General features: G+C 42.5%; 1 long non-coding RNA gene across 1 annotated transcript; it reads right to left on the reverse strand.

Moving 5' to 3' along the window:
• Positions 1 to 18,245: 18,245 nt before the first annotated feature.
• On the reverse strand, positions 18,246 to 18,763 carry LOC135376178 (uncharacterized). Its single transcript, XR_010417565.1, has 2 exons — positions 18,540 to 18,763; positions 18,246 to 18,475 (listed from the first exon to the last, which is right to left on the reverse strand). It is a non-coding gene; the product is annotated as an uncharacterized LOC135376178 (long non-coding RNA).
• Positions 18,764 to 25,197: the final 6,434 nt, after the last annotated feature.

A 25,197-nucleotide genomic window follows, 5' to 3' on the forward strand; every position in this document is an offset into this window, starting at 1 on the left:
GGTCTATTACCTTGAAGTTACAACAACAGTTAAAAGACTGACGGTGCAGTCGCGCGGTTAAAGGGCCACTGAAGCGCAAAAATTTGAACTCTCAGAGCGAAATATGACTCTACTCTGACGCCACTACAGAGGGAAAGGGATTCATAAGTTGTGTCGTTTGTGATTTATGAGTGAAATAAACGGTTATTTATACTCAGACCCTGATGTTTTAGGGTTAAACCCGATTTTCCCCCGAATTTGCACCCCAAATTGAGGTTCACCTATCCAGTTTTAAACCCGATTTCTACCTGCAAAACTGCACCTAGGCTAGGCACCTCAAGGCATCGACATACTAGTTTCTCACAAAATATGCCACTGCCCCTTACTTCTGGCACACTCTATAAACGGTACAGTGAACGTTTATTCTACAATAATGCTCGATTTCTCCCCGAACTCAGTCTGATGGTAATTTTTTTGCCCAAATTTGCATGAATTTTTGACATCAATTTAATGACCCGATTTCTACCCCCGAATTTGGAAAAATATAAAACCCGAAAACTTCAGGGTCTATTTATACTCTCCTTCTCAAACGATTTGTCCAAATCATCGCTGGAGGTCACTTTGAGGAGGTAAATCTGAGGAAAGCGTAAATTGCGCTTTCTTTCACTCATATTTGCTGCTGTATGTTGCCGAATTCACACCGGTAGATTTGTAGTGGAATCAGTAGCACTTGTCTCTTTATGCACAAAACATACTGTTGTCATATACTCGCTCTTGCTACGGCTCCTAGAAGAGTCAGCAGTATTACGAAGTAAAAATAAAATAAAATAAAAATAAATGAATCACAAACAACGCAATGAATTATCTACACGCTGGAGTCGGAGTAAAGGCACCTTTGATTCCGCGCTCAGAAATTTCTTCACCTTAGTGGCCCTTTAATTTGAATTACTATCTGAATTTGAAGAAGGTGTCAGCTAGTAAATACACAGCACCGATGTCACAGCTAGAGTGAGTGTGGGAAACACCGTCTCATTTAAAAAACACAACCGTCCTAAGTGTGCATGTCACGTGAACAGACATTTCCGATGAAAGACTCGATCCTGCGACTTGCAGCTGACTACGAGGACATTGCCGTCAAGAATCGACGCTCCTCTTCCGACAGGTCCAGTCCGCTCTTCAGGGTACGGCGCACTGTCGGAAAATGCGTAAGAAAAAAGTCAAGCCTAAGCAGAGTTGTACGTAACGCGTTACTAGTAATCAATTACTTCTTCAGTAATTTTTTAACGTAGTCACTTAATTTTGTGAGCAAGTAATTTTCCAAGTAATCTGATTACAATTTTTGGTAATCAATTACTGAGTAATTGATTACTTCTTTAACCTTCTGTCAGCAATGACAACCCTTTCCAGCAAGCCAATCTGTTCTTCTGTTCCACCACCAGTTCGACTGAAGCAATGACGCAGAGGTCACTGTGACGGCTGTATCTAGTCCACACGTGTTATTACCACAGTTACATGATATAACCGCGGTAATATGATAATATTGCAACCGCGACCTACTAGAGCAACAGTCAAATAGGTGACTGTATTGATAAATTGTGGGGGCTGAACATAACAACAGTAACAAAACGAAGCTGAACTTTCGATGTTGTCTTAAATGTATGTATAAATGTGTAATGAACGCGCGTGTGTGTTTTGTATGTTGCTTTCAAATGTATTTGTGAATTTCACTTATGATGTATGTTGGTGTCTCAGATTAGAATTTGCAACAAGAGCTGCATGGTTGCATTCACTGCAGGCTTGTTGGCTTTGATATGGCCCACAATTTAAAAGTAACGGGAAAAGTAACGCGTTACATTTTTTATCGGTAACGTATTACATTTTTGATGAAGTAATTTGTAACGGTAAAGAATTATTTTTGTGCAGCAGTAACAGTAACTGTAATCAATTACTTTTTTCGAGTAACGTGTACAACTCTGAGCCTAAGTGTACGGACTCACTTGGGGTGAAGGTACATGCGGGGTGTTTTCTTAGCCTTTACAGAATTTTTATTTAAAAAGCTACGATAGCAGCATAGACGTCGTTTTTGCAATGGAGTTATACGGCCAGGCGGACATCCCCCCCCAAAAAAAAACCCCTCCCCCAAAAAACAGAGGGTCTGAGTCTGCCTCTGAATACAAACAGCAGGTTCATCTCTTGCACTCCTGGTTTCCCCTACTGATTTTTTTATTAGGATGAGTGCTAAATCCTGTGGCTCGAAAACAATAGTTCTGACCCCAGAAAAGCAGAATTTGCATAAATAGCTCTATGAGAAAACGAAAAAGTTGCAAAATCGTAGGTTTTCAAGGACTGTGGAAAAATTGCAGTGTATTCCAGACCTTGAAAAAAGCATTTTCAAATTCTGGGGTATTCGAGGGTTTCAAATGGAACAGATGGGAACCATGGGGAGCAAAGATTGGCACCACAGACACAAGACAGCTATGGCTGCGCATATATTTTTTAGGACATTTTTTTCAATAGTTGAAAACCACAGTAAGTACGACACGTACAACAATAATTATTTTTTCCTGTGTATTCTGGCATGCAATACAATACATCCATGATGCAATGAAATATAATCAACCAAATCTATGAAAATGTTTCAACTCCTTTAAGGGGGATGTGGCCATTTAAAGCTAACCAGTTCAAAGCTTACAGTTCAAACTTAACCAAATTTTGTGTGCATACGTATTTCAGCATCAGTATCTCAATTAAACAATCAGTTTCTGAATATCGCTTTAACATACTGAGTTATAGGCATAAGCATACTATCTAACGAGCCACTTGATTGATTGATTGATTAATTAATTAATTATGTTGAAATTTCATGATACCTTTATGTCAAAACTTAACTGAGGGCCTGCCCTGTGCAATAAACCTGTTCGTTTTCTCCCCTGTCCCACTTACTCTTAGCCAAAATTGAAATACCCCTTGTCCCGTTTTCTCTACAGATGTACTGCTGGCATTTTACATTTTATGCATTTACATTTTGCATTTTACATTACATTACAGATACAGTCAACCCTCGATTTATGAACCCTCGATTGATCAATTCCCTCGTTTTATGAACACTAGCACGAGGAACCGAACTTTTGACACGCATTTTTCCCTCGTTTTATGAACCTCGATACTCGAATAATGAATGGAATTTCTGGGAACCAACTAGGAGTTGCCCAGCGCTTTTGACCTCAATTTACGAACGGATCGTTCCGAGGTCAACAGAAACCTGCAAAGGGATTATTCCGTGGTCTTAGGAATGGCGTCTGAATAGACAAATCGTTTTCCAGGTATTGCACCCTCGGTTCTTAACCCCTCGATATCTTAACAAACGGGTCTTCTGGGGTCGCACAAGGGGCAACCAAGTGTTCCTGACCTCAACTGATGAATAAGGTGGTCGCTGTCACCCGGAGATTAATAAACGGAGGTTAAAAATCCCGGAGGAAATCCGAGACCAGTCGAGTGCGAATGAGGTGACATCTCTTCTTTCCGAGATTGACACAGCAGAAGGCATGGTCGAAAGCAAAATTACACAGTATATTGCATTATAAACACAATCTCAACTCGGGAATACTGTTCCATTTGCTCGATAGTACTCACTTAACGGAATTTTCGATTTATGAATCCCTCGATTTATGAACGCTTTTTCAGAGAACCGAGGGTGTTCATAAATCGAGGATTGACTGTATACATTTTAATTGCCGCACCTTCCCTTAAAAAGGAGGAGAGAATCAGAAAGAGAGAGAGAGAGAGAGTGAAACTCACAAGACTTTCGGTCGCCGTAACGTGCCTTCTTACGCAAGCGCGGTTCGTTCTGGCATGGCTTCGCCGTCGCTGTCTTCACGAGGCTCTCGAGGATTTCGTCATCCGCATCCGTCATGTTGTCGTCGCGGTTGGGTGTTGAGTGTCGACCGAGGGTTCCACCGGGACCTTGGAAGTGAGAAACAAATGAGGAGGACACATTGCTCCTCATTACTCCATTTTATTTCTCCTTCAAATCAATCAATCAATCCCCGACACGTGCAAGGATGATTCTTTCTCCACGAAAGTGTGACTGGTGAAACAGGGAAACATCTACCTGACATGTTCGAAAAAGTGAGATTGCAGCCGCATAGTCGCAGGTGTTAATCCACTAGAGTGCGCTCGCTGGTGCCGATAACGAGGAAATTACAACAATCGTTTTCTATTTCCGGCTGCGCCAGTGTACCAAGTATGGCTGCAGTACAGCATCAGCTTGCTCACGTGCATCTGACGATGCGGTACTTTTAGTTCCAGGGAGTCTAGTCCTCAGCTTATGGTTATTTCGGGTGGCCATTTCGTGGCAGCATTTTCTGCTGCACTCATGCAGTCATATTCGCTTTGTCAAAGCGAAGCAATCTCACATGTTCATGTGGCGCTTTCGGAGCGACAGAAAATCGCCAGCTAGCACTTTTTCTGCCCGGCCTCGGTACGACCGTGCAGTGGTTCACTCATGTAGACTAATCAGGAAGCTATTATATAGTAATTAGGAAATTTATTACTTAGGAAATAATTGAAACTTACCCGAAACCCGGATCATAAACCGTGAGAAACTCATCAAGTATGCATCGGGAAAGATCGGTCAATTTTAAACATAAATTCATCAGAAATTTTCACAAAATTCATCAGAAATTCTGATGAGCCTGGTGTCAAAGTCATTGACCTTTCAACAAAAAAATCATTAAATTTCTTGCTAAGGGTATTTCTGTATTTCTGCAGCTTTCCCTATTTCTGTAGCTTCGATGACGGTTGCAATAGATATATTTCCATTTCTGTATTTTTTTTATACCAATGCTGCTTGTCCAAAATAGAGGATATCTTAGAATATGTATGAAGTAATGTATACACGCATTACGAACGGGTGAGCCAATCGAAGAACTTTCTTTTTTAAAGGCATTTATTCTCACTGGAACGCTCATCGCGTCACCAACTAACATTTACAAAAAAGGATGGAGTCTTAACTTCAAGTTACTCTTCATCTCGGTTCAAAGTTAACCAGATTTGGTGAAATAGGGGGCCAAATTTGTTTGTTAAAAGGTGACCTCAGATGATTCAGATTCCTTTAGTTTCAGACGTAAATGATTATAATGGGTACCTCAGTTACATCCCAGGGCTAAAAAAATCACGAACGGGTCAGCCAATCGAAGAACTTTCTTTTTTAAAGGCATTTATTCTCACTGGAACGCTCATCGCGTCACCAACTAACATTTACAAAGAAGAATGGAGTTTTAACTTCAAGTTACTCTTCATCTCGGTTCAAAGTTAACCAGACTTGGTGAAATGGGGGGCCAAGTGTGTTAAAAGGTGACCTCAGATTATTCAGATTCTTTTAGTTTCAGACGTAAATGATTATGATAGGTGTCTCAGTTACATCCCAGGGCTAAAAAAATCACGAACGGGTGAGCCAATCGAAGAACTTTCTTTTTTAAAGGCATTTATTCTCACCGGAACGCTCATCGCGTCACCAACTAACATTTACAAAAAAAAAGGATGGAGTTTTAACTTCAAGCTACTTTTCAGCTCGGTTCAAAGTTAACCAGATTTGGTGAAATGGGGGGCCAAGTATGTTTGTTAAAAGGTGACCTCAGATGATTCAGATTCCTTTAGTTTCAGACGTAAATGATTATAATGGGTGCCTCAGTTACATCCCAGGGCTAAAAAAATCACGAACGGGCGAGCCAATCGAAGAACTTTCTTTTTTAAAGGCATTTATTCTCGCTGAAACGCTCATCGCGTCACCAACTAACATTTACAAAGAAGAATGGAGTTTTAACTTCAAGTTACTCTTCATCTCGGTTCAAAGTTAACCAGACTTGGTGAAATGGGGGGCCAAGTGTGTTAAAAGGTGACCTCAGATGATTCAGATTCTTTTAGTTTCAGACGTAAATGATTATGATAGGTGTCTCAGCTACATCCCAGGGCTAAAAAAATTACGAACGGGTGAGCCAATCGAAGAACTTTCTTTTTTAAAGGCATTTATTCTCACCGGAACGCTCATCGCGTCACCAACTAACATTTACAAAAAAAAGGATGGAGTTTTAACTTCAAGCTACTCTTCGTCTCGGTTCAAAGTTAACCAGATTTGGTGAGATGGGGGGCCAAGTGTGTTTGTGAAAAGGTGACCTCAGATGATTCAGGTTCCTTTAGTTTCAGACGCAAATGATTTTAATGGGTATCTCAGTTACATCCCAGGGCTAAAAAAATCGCGAACGGCTGAGCCAATCGAAGAACTTTCTTTTTTAAAGGCATTTATTCTCACTGGAACGCTCATCGCGTCACCAACTAACATTTACAAAAAAAAAGGATGGAGTTTTAACTTCAAGTTGCTCTTCATCTCGGTTCAAAGTTAACCAGATTTATTGAAATGGGGGCCGAGTGTGTTTGTTAAAAGGTTACCTCAGATGATTCAGATTCCTTTAGTTTCAGACGTAAATGATTATAATGGGTGTCTCAGTTACATCCCAGGGCTAAAAAAATCACGAACGGGTGAGCCAATCGAAGAACTTTCTTTTTTAAAGGCATTTATTCTCACCGGAACGCTCATCGCGTCACCAACTAACATTTACAAAAAAAGGATGGAGTTTTAACTTCAAGTTACTTTTCAGCTCGGTTCAAAGTTAACCAGACTTGGTGAAATGGGGGGCCAAGTGTGTTAAAAGGTGACCTCAGATGATTCAGATTCCTTTATTTTCAGATGTAAATGATTATAATGAGTGTCTCAGTTACATTCCAGGGCTAAAAAAATCGCGAACGGGTGAGCCAATCGAAGAATTTTTTTAAAGGCATTTATTCTCACTGGAACGCTCGTCGCGTTACCAACTAACATTTACAAAAAAATGATGCAGTTTTAACTTCAAGCTACTCTTCGTCTCGGTTCAAAGTTAACCAGATTTGGTGAAATGGGGGGCCAAGTATGTTTGTTAAAAGGTGACCTCAGATGATTCAGATTCCTTTAGTTTCAGACGTAAATGATTATAATGGGTGCCTCAGTTACATCCCAGGGCTAAAAAAATCGCGAACGGCTGAGCCAATCGAAGAACTTTCTTTTTTAAAGGCATTTATTCTCACTGGAACGCTCATCGCGTCACCAACTAACATTTACAAAAAAAAAAGGATGGAGTTTTAACTTCAAGTTGCTCTTCATCTCGGTTCAAAGTTAACCAGATTTATTGAAATGGGGGCCGAGTGTGTTTGTTAAAAGGTTACCTCAGATGATTCAGATTCCTTTAGTTTCAGACGTAAATGATTATAATGGGTGTCTCAGTTACATCCCAGGGCTAAAAAAATCACGAACGGCTGAGCCAATCGAAAAACTTTATTTTTTAAAGGCATTTATTCTCACTGGAACGCTCATGGCGTCACCAACTAACATTTACAAAAAAAGATGGAGTCTTAACTTCAAGTTACTCTTCGTCTCAGATCAAAGTTAACCAGATTTGGTGAGATGGGGGGCAGGTGTGTTTGTTAAAAGGTGACCTCAGATCATTCAGATTCCATTATTTTTAGACGTAAATGATTATAATGGGCGTCTCAGTTACATCCCAGGGCTAAAAAAAATCGCGAACGGGTGAGCCAATCGAAGAACTTTCTTTTTTAAAGGCATTTATTCTCACTGGAACGCTCATCGCGTCACCAACTAACATTTACAAAAAAGGATGGAGTTTTAACTTCAAGTTACTCTTCGTCTCGGTTCAAAGTTAACCAGATTTGGTGAGACGTTCTGATAAACGCAGGGAACAAGTACTCGACAGACTCTCGAAATGCATATCTGCAAATAAGCTGTATATGAATGTGAACAAATTGTTTGTTTGTTTGCAAGAAAAAACTATTTTCTCTCGGATGAATAACTTGAGTAAGCAGAGGTGCCCTAATTTTTTGTAACCGGCATACGATAATATCAAAGTGTAACGAAATAAGATTCTAATTTCAGGAACATCCACATTGATTCGCGCACCTTCCTAGACAACGATTTGCCATGCAAAAGATGTATCTAGAGATAATACTTCAAGCATTTTGTTTTCACTGGTTGTTGAATACCCTGGAACAGACGAATGCCATTTTCAAGGTGTTCAAAACCATGAAATTTTGGCACTGAATTTTTCGCATCTTTTTCATTCGCGTGGATATACAATGGAAATTCTGGTTATCAGATGTCGGAACTGAAGAAAACCAAGCGCAATAAGTAACTGAAATCAGAAGTGCGAGAAATGAATGGCACTCTCTGTTGTATTTGTTTGCCTTCCTTTCTCTTCCATGATCTTCACATTCAGAAATCCCGAAGTACGTTTATTAGCAGGTCACTCTTTATGCCAAGCACCCACGCCAAGAACAGGTCTAAAATTTACGGTACCAGCTACTTCATTGTATGATACCCGTGCACCTATTTTTACAGCTTATAAATATTGTGCTGAAATATGAAATCGCTGTAAAACTTGCATCCTGCACGACATTACAATAAATGTGCTGCTTGCAGTTCTGCAGCGTTGTTTCTTCCTCATGTTCAAGTGAAAAGGCAAAAAGATCGCTCCGAGACTTACTCTCACACAACCATTATTTCGAGGCCATGTACTCGCACTAAATGGTCACGAGCATAATTTTGAAAATTATAACAGCACATAGGGAAACCGACGTTGCATTTGCACCGACCTTCTATTTCCAATAATTAAACGAGACCTAATTAGTACATCCCCTTCGGATGTAGAACATGTTGTCATCCCTTATAACTGCAAAAATATGATTTCTCTAAGAATAAAAAAATCAGTCCATGGACACGCTATATGCACCGCACCTACTAGAAATTAACCAGTGGTTGCTGAAAATATACTGGTATTTGTGTTTTATGTGATGTATGGCCCACATTTTCTTTTTGACCAGCTATGCCAGTGTGAGAGCTCCTACGCCAGACTAGCTAATTCCTCCTCTTTGTCCTCCATGCGATCACATATATGATACACTACAAGGAAGCTAGCTGGTACCACAGTACCAAACAAGTGAATTAACATGAACACAATCACATAGCAGAGTGAATAACAACCACCATTATTGACTTAGTTTGCTTGGTCGATGGCAACTGAAGGTGGCATATTTCTTTCCTCAGATTTCTTGGTTTGTTCCAGCTAAAAACAGAAGCCACACACTGAGCAGCAGGGCATAATAAAACCCTCCATAAGCATCACTTTGCCTCTTTGGCTTTGGGAAGCATGGCTTTGCCTCCCCAAGCATGACTTGGACATAATTGCTTTTTGCCGTGATGAAGGGTACTATGACTGTGTTCGCAGTACCATTTAAAACGTTGGCACCTATAGGGCTAGATTGCAGCCCCCTATTGTGTGCAGATATTCTGATGCCTGCAGAGCTGTAAGCTGTTCTTCCGGGTGAAAGAAAGCTTGAAGACTGCATACGTTGTGGCTCACTGCCAAAGAGATACGGTTGGAGAAGAAATTAGTGGACATAAAGCACAGTGAGGCATGCTGCACCCAGGCCACAAGGAGGTACTATTACTTTGAGCCACCTTCTGTTAATGCAGCAAAAACACCTATTTCCACTGAAAGAAAGACTGTGGGCTTTTTTTCTGTTGTGGTTGAAGGGCACACGAGATCATAATAAATTGTTTCCAAAAGCTGTTACGTCGCATTCTGACATGATCTGAGCCAATATGGTCAGCTGATGCTATAAGATCTACAGAAAACACATTCCAGCAGATTCTGAACATGCTATAGGAGAGGGTATGCCCTTGAAATGATGAGATGTGTTCACTTTCCAGAGGACTTCAGGTATGTGAAAATAATCATAAATGTTGACAAAGCTGTTATGAAGCAGCGACTGCAACTAATCTGTAGAACTGGGCAGAACAGCTGAATGAAAAAATTTGTTCAAAGTGTGCTATAGCGTCATACAGATGGGATATGAATGAGCTGACGAAACATTTTTCTTGCGTAAGAACAAATACACCTGTAGGTTCTCAAAATGGAAAAGCAGAGTGTCGATTTTCGCAGGAGAGAGCCACAAAGGCATCTTTTATTATTATTTTTTTTTGCTTCCTAGATGGCCTCAACTGACGAACAAGCTGCAGCACATTATGGTGACAATTTTTTGATTATTTTTAAAGCAAAATAAACCTGTAGATTTTCAATATGTTGCAGGAGAGGACTAGTTATACAAATAAGGGAAGATTTCTTTTAGACAACCTATATGACAATATACAATCTGAAAAAAAAAGTAATGTTTTTCAAGTGCTTGATATTCTCAAACACTTGGTTAAACAATGAATATAGATCAGCTTGATATTTTTATGTGAAGCTAATCACACCAAGTAAGTACCAAGCTATACCAAGTAAGTAAGTGCCAAGTAAGTACCAGCTATACCAAGTAATAACAAACATGTGCTTACTTTTTCTGCAATCAAGATGTTAATTACATCGTTTAGTTGCAGGCTTCAGTGAAAAATCACTGCTTGTGAAGTCACTGATGATTGAGTACGGCACTGCTAGTGACGCAACATGTGATTCCAGTGTCTTTCACCCTACCCCATGTTATTTCATCAGCAATTAGCATCAGAATCAATGACCTTGCATGATGCACTGATGAAGGGTAATTTCATGTGTGCCGATAAACATACTGCAGTGCTAATTTACCATGTAGTTTGTGGCTGTGGAGCACACTCATATTCAGTATGCCATATGAACTAGAGGAGCATTTTCTGCCATAAACATTACATGAGCGAAGACCCCAAAAAAATGTAAGCACTGTTTACGTGCATTGGACAGCCTGCATTTTTATTACTGGGAAGCTCTCTTCGTAGCACGAGGGAAAGGGTGCTGGCATTGTGGCACATGTTCATAAGATTTAGAACCAGAGACACAGAAAAAAAAAAATTGACAGCATATCATGATCTCAATCATGTCATTGTGTCCGTGTTTCTGTCCCCTGATCTGCATTTATTAACCTTTTTGTGTAGTTGCTGGATTTTAGCCCAACAGCAGGGGTCAGCAATTAGAGAACATCGAGAACATCCAAGGCATACATTTCCTCATTCTCCGCATTCCTCATTTAAGTAACGTTGAAGAAGTAGCCATGCGAAGAAAAAATACAACAGTGAAGCTGGCTTCAGTACACTACAATATGTTACATGTAACAATATACAGTATGTCTTAGTGTTTCCCAAATCATGTGTCAAGACCCCCATTGAGGCCGCGATAGCCCAAACGGGGCCCAAGAGAAAGCAGATGAAGTAAGCGCAATATGCCACAAAACCAAGGAAACTATCTCGCTACGACTGCATTATATTGAAGTTGTTTTGCAAAAATGCAGGCTCAGTTCAGCGCACAATCAGTCTGGAAACAAGCTAACTCGCAGCAATCCTTTCAATGATGTGTGTCGCAGTATTCCTCACTGTATCATGAGGAGACCCTGGACATACATCAGACGCTGCTTGCGTGCACTGGTATAACATTCATATTGACTAATTTATTTATTTCGAGAACTCCAAGGGTCCAGAGGACATTACATGATGGGGGGGGGGGGGGATTGGAGCGTAAGATACATTTACAGCAACTTGAAAGAAACAAACAAACAAGCAAAAAAGAACAACACAATTAGCAGTAAGTAAACAGGACAATAAAGAAGGACGACAGTACAAACTTATATGAAAACAAGTATTAAAGCATGAAACAGGGAGCTCTTTCACATAAGTACAGATAATTAACAAATATAATAAGGGGGAGGAGAAAAATTTCATAGCAACTTACATACAAGCGTGGTGGTCTTGTGGGTGGAGTGAACGGGAGAGGGTGTTACAAAATGCTGTATGGTCGACAATAGTTGCGAGGGATGATGGGAGGTTGTTCTATTCTATGGCACTTGAACAAAAGAATGACCTGGACAATGCTTTGGTATTACAATGAAAGCGTGTGACCTTATTAGCGTGGTCGATGCGTGGAAAACTGACACTCGAGCGGGTGATGGGCGATTGGTGCGGTGGCAAGATGAAAAATAACCTATGGAAAAGGGCTAACTTGGCCAGACGGCAACGATGTTCGAGTGAGTCGAGATTAAGATTTGATTTTAATGCGGTTACAGAGGTATTGAATTAGTAGTCGTTGGAAATGAAACGGGCAGCCCGATTCTGGATGGCTTCTAAGGCGTCGCAGATATACTTTCGGGGAGGGTCCCAAATAGGTTATGCATATTCCAGCTTGATGCATAATGTAAAACCCCGATACTAGGGAACACGAAAGGACAGACACAAACACGAAGTCTCAAAGTTTTTTGAGACTTCGTATTTGTGTCTGTCCTTTCGTGTTCCCTAGTCTCGGGGTTTCACATTATGCATCATCTTCACCAGTTCGCTTGCTTCCTAGCCATTTTTTCATTGTCATATTCCAGCTTGCTTCGTACAAGAGCCGTGAAGGTTAGGAGCTTAAGATGAAGGGTGCCAACCTGATGGTGCGTCTAACAAAGCCTAGGGAGCGAGAAGCTTTAGTTATTATGTGGTTGATGTGCTCGTTCCAAGTTAGGTTGGAGGAAAGGTGGATTCCAAGATATTTGTAAGAATCTACTCGGGTTAGTGTGATATCACTTAGAGTGTAGGGGAAGGGAGGAAGACAGGAGACCCGTCTTCGAGAAAACGACAAAATGCGATACTTTGGAATGTTCAGAGGCATTTGCCACTCATTGCAACGCCGGGCTAGTGAAAGGTCGCTTTGTAAGGTTAGTTGGTCAGAACGAAAGAGGATTTGCCTGTACACTACACAGTCGTCAGCAAAGAGACGAATCGTGGAAGATATGCCTCAAGGAATGTCATTTATAGACAAGGAAAAGGAGAGGGCCGAGGACTGAATCCTGAGGGACACCTGGAAGCACAGGTACAGGTACAGTGGATAGGTGGTTGTTGCAAGTAACAAATAACGTACGATTAGTCAGAAATTGAGCTATCCAAAGGACGACATACGGGTCGAGGATAAGCATAGAGAGTTTGCATAGAAGCTTAGAGTGCGGCACCATATCGAAGGCCTTGCGAAAGTCTGAGAAAGCGGCGTCAGTGTGATGATTATTGTCCGCGTGGAGAAAGATGTCGCGAACAAAACTGACTAGTTGAGTTTCACACGAAAATAACTTTCGAAACCCGTTCTGCAAGGGATAGAGGAAGCATTTTCCTTCAAGGTACTTAACTACGTTGGAGAAGATTATGTGTTCAAGAATTTTACATATTATAGAAGTGAGTGAAATGGGGCGGTAGTTATTAACGATGTGGCTGCTGTCTGCTTTGTGAATAGGCCGACAATCTTCGCCGTCTTCTAGTCCCGCGGAAAGCCAGAATCTTGGAGTGACTGAGTAAATATGCAACATAGAATCTTGCTGGAAATAGATCTCGTTTTGTGTAGAACCTTCGGGTTAATTGAGTCAGGACCAACACTTGACGACAGCTTAAGTGACTCAATGATTTTACAAATGCCATGAGCGCTGATATGAATGGGGACCATAGGTGAGGAGGCGATTACTGATAATAGAGTTTCGGTGTATCTATTATCGGTGTTGAAGACGGAATTAAAAGAAAGAAGGGAAAGCGGTGGCGCAGTCGTTGTCAGCGATAGTATCGCCGTTGGTGTCAGTTAGACTGATAAGGTGGGATTTTGGCAGAGATAAAATTTTCCAAAATTGTTTTGGCTTATTCGTCAATAAAGACGGGAGGTCGATGGTAAAGATCTTATGCTTCACTTCCTTTATCGAGCGCCTGTATTCCCGTTCACAGTAGTGAAATTTAGCCCATGATACGTCGTCGCCAATACGCTTTGCCTTCCTGAATAAACGCTTTTGCTTGGTTAGCAAGATTTTAAGACTTTTCGTGAACCAAGGATTGTGATCATAAGATTTCACTCTTATCTTCGGAACATGGTACTCGGTAAGGTAGTTTATGTTGTCACGAAAGAGGGACCAGTTATCCTCAATGGAGTGAGGCGAGGTGCCATGAAAGGAATATTCATACAGAGCTTCAAGACCCTCGTTGATGGCTTGGAAGTTAGCTCGAGCGTAGTCGTATATGGTTTTATCGTTGAATTTACGAACATTTGGACGACTTGAAGAGACTTGAGAGAAAGAGTTGACTTTGTGGCATGAGGTATTCGGATAGGATGTGGAACGACCTGCGATAGATTAAATGTAAGGCATAAATCCACAAACAGTGTCTCTGGTGAACTCCGGGAAAGATTGCAGTGGAGCAAGTCCCAATTTATTGACCGTGTATGTATCAGGGTATATTGAAGGTATATATTATTGTATATGTATCAGGGCAGAGGTTAAGCTTCCTGAGCGCGCACATACGGTGATCTCAGTCGTCTCGCGACGTAACAGACGGAGAAAGACACCGGCTGGCACACACACACACACATCCCGAAAGCTATGCCCATCTTTGTTGGTCCACCCACGAATCCACAGGAAGACTGCCGAAGCTCTCTCACTCGTATTAAGTACCTGTAGCTTGAACTACAAACAGTTTGGTGCACTCTCCACAAAACGAGAACAGCTGATTGCTGATTTCATGGGCGCGGTCATGCGAGCCTAGAAGGACAGTTGAACAGAGGAGCAGTTTTAATTTGGGGGGGGGGGGGGGGCAGAGCCACCGTGAAAACTCGAGGTGAACTGTTCGCCCTGCCCCCACATTCCGATTTGTACCGAAACTCAACAGGAGCAGCTTTCCAAGCTAGGGCTCCGGAACGAACCGACAACAGTAAAACACGATAAAGGAGAAAAAAAGAAAGAAAAGAGAGGAAGGAAGCACCAAAAAAGGTATATTCGCTTGAACCGCAACGGGACAAACAACCATTGCAAACACGTTTTTCTTGTGCCAGCCATCGGCATTTAGCAGCCTTTCCGAACCCTGATGTGGATTACAGGCCCAAATAATGACAACTGAGCAAGCAAGCATCCTCGCTGCCCACTTTTTGGTGTTTTACGTCGTTTGAAGTGCAAATTGTTGCGCCCACCACTAGCGCCACATTCGCGTTCACCTAAAATTGCTGCTCTGTTGAACTGTCCTTGTCGGCTCGCATGGCCGCGCCCATGAAATCGGCAATCAGCTGTTCTCGTTTTCTGGAGTGTACACCAAACTGTTTACAGTTCAAGGTACAGGTAGTTAATCCGAGTGGGAAAGCCTCGGCGGTCTTCCTGTGGATTCGTGGGTGCATCAACGAAGATGGGCATAGTTTTCGGGATGGCTGTGTGTGCGACAGCTGATATCTTTCCTCTTCTGTGCCTGTGTGCCCCCTGACACATATACAATATTATAAATGTTATACTACTGTGCGCAAGTGACGTATGTTGTAGGTTAGGAGGTGCGTCATGACATAGTGAGAAATAATGCGACGGACCAGACGGAGAGCACGTTAGCTCGGTTCCCGAGTGTTTGTGCGCTGAACTGAACTTCTATTTTTTTTAAAAACAACTTCAATATATTGCACTTGTAGCGAGGTAGTTTCCTTGGTTTGCGTTCAGTTCATCTGCTTTTTCTTTTCGCCAAGTGGTGCAACCCCCGTTTTGACTATTGCGGCCTCGCTAAGGTTTATGTGTCAGTTTTGGGAAGACTGATACTGTTACATGTGACACATTGTAGTGTACTGCAGCCAGCTTCACTATTTGATTGATAATTTGCACGGTTACCTCTTTAATATTATTGGAACAACTTTTATCTGATGCTGTACCATTAAATAGGATAGAAGTCCATTATGGTTTAGAATTATTTTTCCTTTGCGATGTTCCCACACTGATCTTGGTGACAAGTTGTCTCTCATTAAATTCCTTTTGAGTTGTATTTCACACTGCTTACAGCATAATGTGAGAATGAGAAAATGTATGCTTCACATATTCTCAGATCATCCTCTACAGTAACTGCTCTTGGGCTTAAAATCGAGAAACAAATTGCACGCACTCGTGCTGGAATCGCAGTGACTTCAGAAACCGAAGCATAGCTTATAAACTGACAAAAAGGCTCCCATTTCTGCTACGGGATAATTCTTGCATATTGCTGCATACACAGTTGCGTTGTCCCTTCGTAAAGAATGCACAGGACAAGGGCACACAAATTCCTTTAAGCGAGCAGGGAAAACGCTTAAGACGGAGAGCTCAGGAATAATAGCAGAGTCACCGGACATCGCTACGAAACTCAACGGCTAACACAACACCAACAACAACAAGATACTAGCGGCTGGTAAAATTGCAACAATGATAAACAAGTTCATACATGTCACGATGACGTCACAAATCAGGAAACACACACACACTGCATGCACTTGCGCTCCAATAGCTGTAACTGCAAGAAACAGTAGCGCACGTTAATAAACTGAGAAAAAGGCACTCACTACTGCAATCAGAAAACTATTGCATAATGCGATACACACAGCTGCGTTGTCCTTGCGTAAAGATGGCACAAGACAAAGGTACACACAAATTACCATACGTGATCAGGGAAAAGGCTTAAGTCGAACCGCTCAGGAATAATTGCAGCGCTACCGCACATCGCTACGAAGCTCAACGGCTAACAAACACGACAACAACAAGATATTAGCGATGGAAAAAAATTGCAGCAAGAAAGACACTACTGAACAAGTCTAGACGTGCGACATGGCATACAAAATACTGATCATCGGGGAAAAAGGCCTAAGCCTGCTACAGAACATCATAGAGCATAGATAATTCTATTACGCGTAAACTAAACGCGGTTTGCTCGGAAAAACGACGTACAAATTTTCTTAGGCAGCAGAGAAATATAGGAATTTCTACTTCGTTCTCAGATACCAGCATTTCTGCTCAAAAACCCACAGCTGCAAAATTAAGCACTGCTTACTTCATCAACAAAAAACCCCACTTCCACTGACAGAACGCTATTCAGCTTTTACCAGGAGGTTTTCTTCTGCGTAAAATTAGAGAAAATAAGAAAAGAGCAGCGAAAAATTATACGCACTTTTGATCGCATAGCTATAAGAGAAAAAAAATAAATAAATAACGGGGCATACGCTAATAAACTGAGACAAAGACACCCATTTCTGCTATCTGATAATCATTGCCTAATGCTACATGCGCAGTTGCGTTATCCCTGCGTGAAACAGGATATCGCCACTCGGCCGGCGCGAACAAAAAAAGAAAAAAGAAAGGAATGCATGTTCGCTATACATCCAAGAAGAAAACGGTGCAGCAATCATTGTACAGGAGTGAATTTACTTCGTTTTCCTTTCATTTCCTTGGAGCCACATATTTTGCAAAAATACTATAAAGTGGAAGTGGATTGTTGCGCAGAAGAACGGCACCGTTTTCTTCTTGGATGTATAGCGAACATGCATTTCTTTCTTTTTTGGTTCGCGCCGGCCGAGTGGCGATATCCTGTTACATCCGGAACGAAGACCTATTCTGTCGCGTTCGCATACAGGTGTGTGCCGTCTATTGACGATGGTAGGATAATTATTGACCCGAGGAATAATATGGATTTATGTGGTTGTGACTTTGTGTTTGTGAGTGTGAAAATGTGAGTGTGTGTCTGTGTGCGTGCGCGCGCTTTTCTGAACCAGGGACCCCACTTGAGAAGTAAGTGCTATGTGTTTGCCTTTTCGTGTGACACGAGTGATACATTTATGTAGTATGCGTGAAACAGTGGTTTAAAAAATAATTGTTATTGCGTCTGCATTGTAATCTGATGGATTGAACGAGCGTTTTTAATGGAAAGGCCACGCGACCCTGATGAAGTCCTTGTTTTTGGGCAGGCTATTTAATGACTTCTCGACGACGGTCCTGTTGCGCTGAATTTGATATGCTTTCCTGAAGCGGTGTCCCTTGCTCTTATCGTGTGGTTCAAGCCTTTACTCCAATTCTATCAGTAGACGTAAACAGCCCAGGTAGCACAATCGATCGGGGAGGTATCGGGCCATTACTGCGAGCAACCGGCCAAAGATATCGGGCACATAGCGGCCCCGATATCGCCCCAGTAACTTTTTGCAACATTTGGCGATATCGTAGAGGTATCGGCCATAGATGTCGGGCCGTTGTCCTCTGCCGATATCATCCCAATTTTGTGCTGGTGTCAGCGCCCGACATCTGTCCGATCTCTTACCCGAATATTGTTTTCACGTCTTATCTCCTCATTCTGATCCCTAACGTATTCTCTGTGCTCTTCCTGTTAGTAATACTCATCGTATGTCTGTATTAAGAAGCCAGATGCACATGTATCAGTATCACTGTTTAATACTATGTTTTAAAGCATCACAGACATAAAGGTCAACGTATTGCAGGTACAAAATATTACAAAACAGCACGCATGCCTGACAGTGCTCCTCCAAGATGTGTGTACTTGATATCTGACTATCAATCGTCCGTCCCCTTGCGCCATTCCGGTCAGCTAACTTTCCTATGCGTCGTCCAATTTCGCCTTCGGTAGCAGAGCTGCACCACCGCTTCGCTGCCTCTGAAAAGAAGTTTGTAGAGTTGTCAATCTACGTCCGAATCTAAACCGTACAAGTTGCACATACCCACAACAACACATCCACGTAGGGAGATTTCCTGGAAAGCCTTTTTCTTCTGCAAACCCCTGAGGCTGTATTTTAAGGCAAGGTCATTGGTCAACAAGCATTTCATGATGAGGATAACTGAAGAAGGTAGTGGTGCTCGTCCAATGCATGCCAGAAAGTCAACCTGCGGGAGAGGAAGGAGACCACATACTGGGTGTTCAACGAGTGTCGTTTTGCCATTAGCAACACATTTATTACACTGTAAAATTAAAGAGGACCGGGTCTAAGGCACCTTATTTATATACTTAGATATATGAGTGTTTATAGTATATACCATGTATAATATATATAATGTATGGTATACACCACTTTCTTCACGAATGCTGGAAATGAGATTAAAAAAATGCCCTGGCCATCTTCAATTTGTTGCAACAACTCCCTGACCTCCTTTTGTACGTTCCTATACCTCTTGCAGCGCGACGTTGCTTAATTCGATCACATCACCGGTGCACCTGCGAATTGGAAAATATAAGCACGACTGGCGACGCATAGGAACACGCGCCGCGCGAGCCGACAGCAAAGTGCCTTCCCACAAGAGCGGACGCACTGATACATCAGACAGACAGCAATCTAATTGAAGAGACCGATTCTAATCCCCGAACGCTTACACAACCGTGACAGCGGAGCAAACCAACCAAACACACTTGCACCACTTGCAACTATGCACACTTCTGCAAATAAGCGTTTTGCGTTTACTTTGTCTTCGGAAATTGGCGACGGTTGCACAATACCGAGGGCATGACAATTTGAATGTACAGCGCTGCATATACTCTGTCAAACGCCGCAAGAAGTCTTCTACTAACACAACACGTTACAGTTAACCACAGAAGCACACTTTAGCGGCTTCTTACCTGTGAACACGACGAAGTCGTAACTTGGCAAACAACGAAGATCGTACCAGCAGCCGGGAAACGAGAAACTTCGTTGTAGTGATGGGCGATACTATCGAAACATTGGATACTATCGATAGTTTTTGACTATCGATTGTCCAACTATCGAGTGAATCGGAATATCGATAGTATCGCGATAGTTTTTCGGACTATCGATAGTATCGTGACTGGTGCAATGGGCGCGTGGTGGTGCACTTCACCGAGCTTCACGTCGCTTTAGCCAAACCAATCCAGCACTGCGCTTCTGCCTGCAAACTACCCCTACTTTGTTCACTCCGAATTTACAATTTTTAGCTTGTTTCTTTTGAAAACGAAACTTTCTGCGAAATTTACGTTTCACTCCTGCAACCCACTAATAGTTTGTTTCCTCCAAATTCAAAAATTTTAGCATGTTTCCTTTGAAAACGAAACCTTCTGAAGTAGCATTTCGCTCCTGCAAACTATCAATAGTTTATTCACTCCCATTTTAAAATCTGAGCAGGTTTCTTTCGAGAACGAAGCTTTCTGAATTTGCGTTCCGCTCCTGCAAATTATCCATAGTTTATTTATTCCTGATTTATAATTTCAGCATGTTTCTTTTGGAAGTGAATCCTTCTGAATTCGCGTTTCGATCCAGCAGACTGCGAATTTGAAGTTTGAGCTGTTTCTTTTGAGCACGAAACCTTCTGAATTCGCTCTTGCTCCTGCAAACTCTCAATAGTGTGTTCACTCCAAACTTGAAATTTGAGCAGATTTCTGTTGAAAATTAAACTCTCTAATTTCACGTTTTACTCCTGCAAACTCTCAATAGTTTGTTGAGTACGAATTTCAAAATTTACCCATGTTTTCTTTAAAAAAAAAAAAAAAACGTATCAGTTCGCGTTTCGGTCATGCAAACTATCGTTTAGGCACTCACAATTTAAAAGTGAACAGATTTCCATCGGAAACAAGACCTTCTGAATTCTCTTTTTTGCTCATGCAGTTCGACGAGCGCGTTTCGCTCGTGATTGATAATTACCTGGTAAAAGAAGGAAATCGCTAAAAAGGATAGCCAGCTCCCTTCTATTTGTCCTTTCTATTTGTTCCGGCCTCAGAACATTCATTCCCATCACGCTAATCGCCTCTCGGGAGGGGGGGCGGGGAGAAATGTGATCTTGGGAAATAAAATGTGAAGTTCATGAACTATGAAATATTGGAGTGTACATCTACACACTGCTATAAAGTTGACATTTCTGAGGAGGAATTAGTGGCCCTTAATTGTCACAAACCCGTATTACTGTGGCAGTAACATAAACTAGTTACTGTTTGACAGCCTATGCGGCTGCTCTGAATAATATTAACGATACGTATAGCGCACAACAATCCACGAAATATCTTTTTCTGCTTTGTTGGTTTAAGCAGAACAGAAGTTCACGTCCGTTTTTCGGAACAGCTCCATCTGTTTTATGTAATCGTTTCCTATTGTTTCTTTTTCATGCTAACGGTGCGAAACTATTTGAAATATATCTAATGTGCAACTATAAATAAAGGTACAGTGAACCCTTGTTAATATGACCCTCGATAATCTGACATACGCGCTTTACGACCATACTCCTGGGGAACAATGCAGTGAAACCTCTCCCAATCCCCCCGTTAATATGACAATTCCGCATTATGACCAAAATTTTCGGGAACGACCATGGTCATAATAACGAAGGTTCAGTGTATTTGATTACATTGATACACAACACGCAGCGGTGACTTCTACATTTTTGCAGCAAGCGGGGTACTATCGATAGGTGAAACTATCGATACTGAAATGAGTAGTCGTCTCAACCATCGATAGTACTATCGATGGTGTCTGGATGACAATCGCCCATCACTACTTCGTTGGGAGAAGCGTGCTCGAAGTAACCGCTGCGCATGCGCAACGCAGCCAATACAAAAAGAAAAACTAAGTGCGGGGACGTCACCGCCACCGCGCAGGCTCTCCTCCTCGTCGTTCTCTCTCCCGGTTCTCTTCGCACACCACTCGCCGCTCGGCCCGCTCGGCATGACATCGGCTTCTGACGGGGAGGATCGGCCGATTTCCGCCGCTGGAGCGCCGATCGCTCCCGCGACTGGCCCGATAGGATGTGCTACTTGGGAGGAGTGTTTTGTTTGTTCGCCAGTATGTGTCTGTCACGCTCGTGGCTCTGTTCAAGCTTAGTTTTCTTGGCAAAAAATTCAGACTTTATCGTATTAAGCTGTCCGAGAAGAAGTGACTTTCCCTTCCTGCTTACGGGATGTGTACCCTGGTTCTGTGCTTTCTTTACGCAGGGATAACGCAACTGCGCATGTAGCATTATGCAAGAATTATCAGATAGCAGAAATGTGTGTCTTTGTTTCAGTTTATTAGCGTGTGCCTCGTTATTTTATTTTTGCTCTTATAGCTATGCCAGCAAAAGTGCGTGTAATTTTTCGCTGCTCTTTTCTTATTTTCTCTACTTTCACGCAGAAGAAAACCTCCTGGCAAAAGCTGAATAGTGTTCTATCAGTCGAAGTGGGGTTGGTTGTTTGATTTTGTTGGGAGCTCGATATGTTGATGAAGTAAGCAGTGCTTAATTTTGCAGTTCTGGGTTTTCGAGCAGGAATGCTGGTATCTGAGCACGGAGTAGAAATTCCTATATTTCTCTGCTCTCTTAGAGAATTTGTACGTCGTTTTCCGAGCAAACCGCGTTTAGTTTACGCGAAATAGAAAAATGAAATTGTTTATCCCCTATGATGTTCTATCGCAGGCTTAGGCCTTTTCCCCCGATGATCAGTAGTTTGTATGTGATGTCGCACGTGTAGACTTGTTCAGTAGTGTCTTTCTTGCTGCAGTTTTTACACTTCGGTTCGACTTAAGCCTTTTCCCTGATCACGTAAGATAATTTGTGTATACCTTTGTCTTGTGCTTTCTTTACGCAAGGACAACGCAGCTGTGTGTATCGCATTATGCAATAATTTTCTGATTGCAGAAGTGAGTGCCTTTTTATCAGTTTATTAACGTGCGCTACTGTTTCTTGCAGTTACAGCTATTGGAGCGGAAGTGCACGCAGTGTGTGTGTGTTTCCTGATTTGTCACTTCATCGTGGCATGTCTGAACTTGTTTAGCTGTGAATTGCAATTTTACCCACCGCTAGTATCTTGTTGTTGGTGTTGTGTTAGCCGTTGAGCTTCGTAGCGATGTCGGGTGACTCTGCTATTATTCCTGAGCCCTCCGTCTTAAGCCTTTTTCCTGCTCGCTTAAAGGGATTTGTGTGCCTTTGTCCTGTGCTTTCTTTACGAAGGGATAATGCAACTGTGTATGTAGCAATATGCTTGCTATATGCTTGCAATATGTAGCAATATGTAGCTTTTTGTCAGTTTATTAGCGTACGCTTCGGTTTTTGAAGTCACTGCAATTCCAGCACAAGTGCGTGCAATTTTTCGCTGCTCTTTCGTCAAATCACTGCTTTCGCGCAGAACAAAGCAGTGTCCAGCCGCTTTGTAAAGCTTTGAGAGTGAGTGAGACTTTGGGATTGAAATGCTTAATTCCTATGATCAGCTTTCATGCATGGTGCTTTTCTGCAATAGTTTCTTATGCAATCATTATAGAAGAATAAAGGAAATAATCGTGGGATAGTGACTCAAGAAGTAACAGGTCCCCTGTCTAGAGCGTACGCGTCCTTGAGCCACGCAGGTGCATGATGATTGGAAAAACAACAGTGTAGCCCTGAGGCAATAGGCTGCCGTCATGACCAATTAGCAAGGCCTGCAGAGGGAGCAAGGATTCACTTCTCTCTTGGACACTGACGGGTGTGGCCGTGTTAATTCTGTTCGTCGCAATTGTGTTGACTGTTAGTGGAAAACCGTAGCTTCGCTGGGATTCAGTTTGCCTCTGAAGGGGTATGGATGTGTGGTTCGTCACTGGTGAATGGTGGATTTTGTGTCGATTTTGTGGATTTACAATGAAGGAATGCTGCGTACGTGTCCGATGACGGTGAGTGTCTTTTTCACTGTGTTCAAGTGTTTTTCTGTGTTTGCTTTCCTCTGTTGCCCAGCGCTCGTGCGATTTTTCCTCGTGTGACAGGGCACCTGACATGCCCCGACCTGCACGCTTTCATTTGTTGATGCTCTGTGTTTTTTTTTCTTTACGGACACGAAAGGTTCATGTTGATCGTTCTTCTCTTGACGATGACGCTATAGTGCTGCTGCACCCTTGATTTAAATGGGAATAATGCCAGAACGATTCTTAATAATTTTGCGATTAAATTAGTTAAGAAAGTAATCACAAGAGGGACAGATGCATAACTTTATAGAGGGGAATAAAGCATTACGATTCAGTTCTGTGCCTGGCTGTCGGATGGAGCAGACGCATCATTCTGCGCTCCTGTGACTGCCGTTGTGGTGGGCTCATTTGTTGTGTAACTAATTCTTTCCCACATGATAACTTTGTCCCCTTTTTTACTATTTTCATGCCCGTGCATGTCGAGTGCTGGTTGCTGTTGTCCAGGCATCGCGGTCATTTTCTATCTTCTTCTGCCTTGGGAATGAAAGTAGCGCTGGCGTGATTCTTATGTTGAATTCCAATGGCAGATTCGGAGCGTTTCCAGAGCAAGATTTGTTGCTCCGCCGAGAGCAAGTCTGTTCGATTGGCATATTGGGAACAGTTCTGGAGTCTTCCAATGGGAGCTTCGGAGCGGCATTCGAGCCAAGGTCGCTCCAGGGAGCAACCCAGACTGCTCCGCCAAAATAGGCAGATTCAACCGGAACTCTACGTGACGTGTCACTTGTCGCTCGTGCTACCTATTTCCTGTCTCTGCTTCGGCAACATGGCCGCTTAGCGACGCGTCTTCGCCGTGACTAGTATTTCGCGTCGTACGTTAGGAATTTTGTTTCTTGAAGAAAGCAATAAGCCAGACATCACCAGGGCAACGTTAGGAGATTAGGAGAACCTTGATGTTGCAAAACATGGCGTTGTATCGGAACATGAGTACAATCTTCTTCTTCTTCTTCCTCCGTCTCTGGCCGCCATCCACCAAGGAAGATTGGCCAAGGCTAAACTCCAAGTTGGGCGCAAGTGTTCCAGTCGCAGATTCGGATCACTTGCTCTAGGCCAGATCAAGCCGCTCCACTGCGGAGTGTGCCACTTGCTCCGACTCTGCCATTGGAATTCAACATTAATAATATTGCCATGAGATTAATTGAAAAAGTAACCGCTAGAGGGTGCAGATGCGGGACTCTATAGAGGAGAAAAAACGACTACGCGTCAGTTCTCTGCCTGGCTGTCGGAGGAAGCAGTCACATCGTTCTGCGCTACCCGTGACTGCTGTTGTGGTGGGCTGCTTTCCTTCTGTGCCTGATTCTTTTTGTTGTTAGCTATTGATGGTAAGCATATTTAATCTTGCTTTCCCAGCCTCTGTATCATGAGTGTTTTTCTCCTTGCATGTCCAGACCTGCCCAGACACGCCATGATAACGTCACAGGATGTCCTGAACTAGTGGTCATAGCTTAGATGCTTTTCAACCTGTCTGTGTGCTCCGTCGTCCTGCGATGGCCAGCGGCCGTTCCGGACCGCTTTCTTCAAGATGGCGTCGTTGATCTTCAACTAAACTCCTTCTCTCCACTGTATCTCTATATATTTCTTTCTTTTTTATGAACTCTCGTTGCTCACAACTCACAGCTGGCCTGAACACGAGTTAGACGCTCCCCCACCCTAGAGGGAAAACAACGTCGGTGTGAAATCGGGCCAACGACAGCTTCCGACC

This window comes from Ornithodoros turicata, chromosome 1 (genome assembly GCF_037126465.1).
Source record: "Ornithodoros turicata isolate Travis chromosome 1, ASM3712646v1, whole genome shotgun sequence".
In the NCBI taxonomy this organism is placed as follows: domain Eukaryota; kingdom Metazoa; phylum Arthropoda; class Arachnida; order Ixodida; family Argasidae; genus Ornithodoros; species Ornithodoros turicata.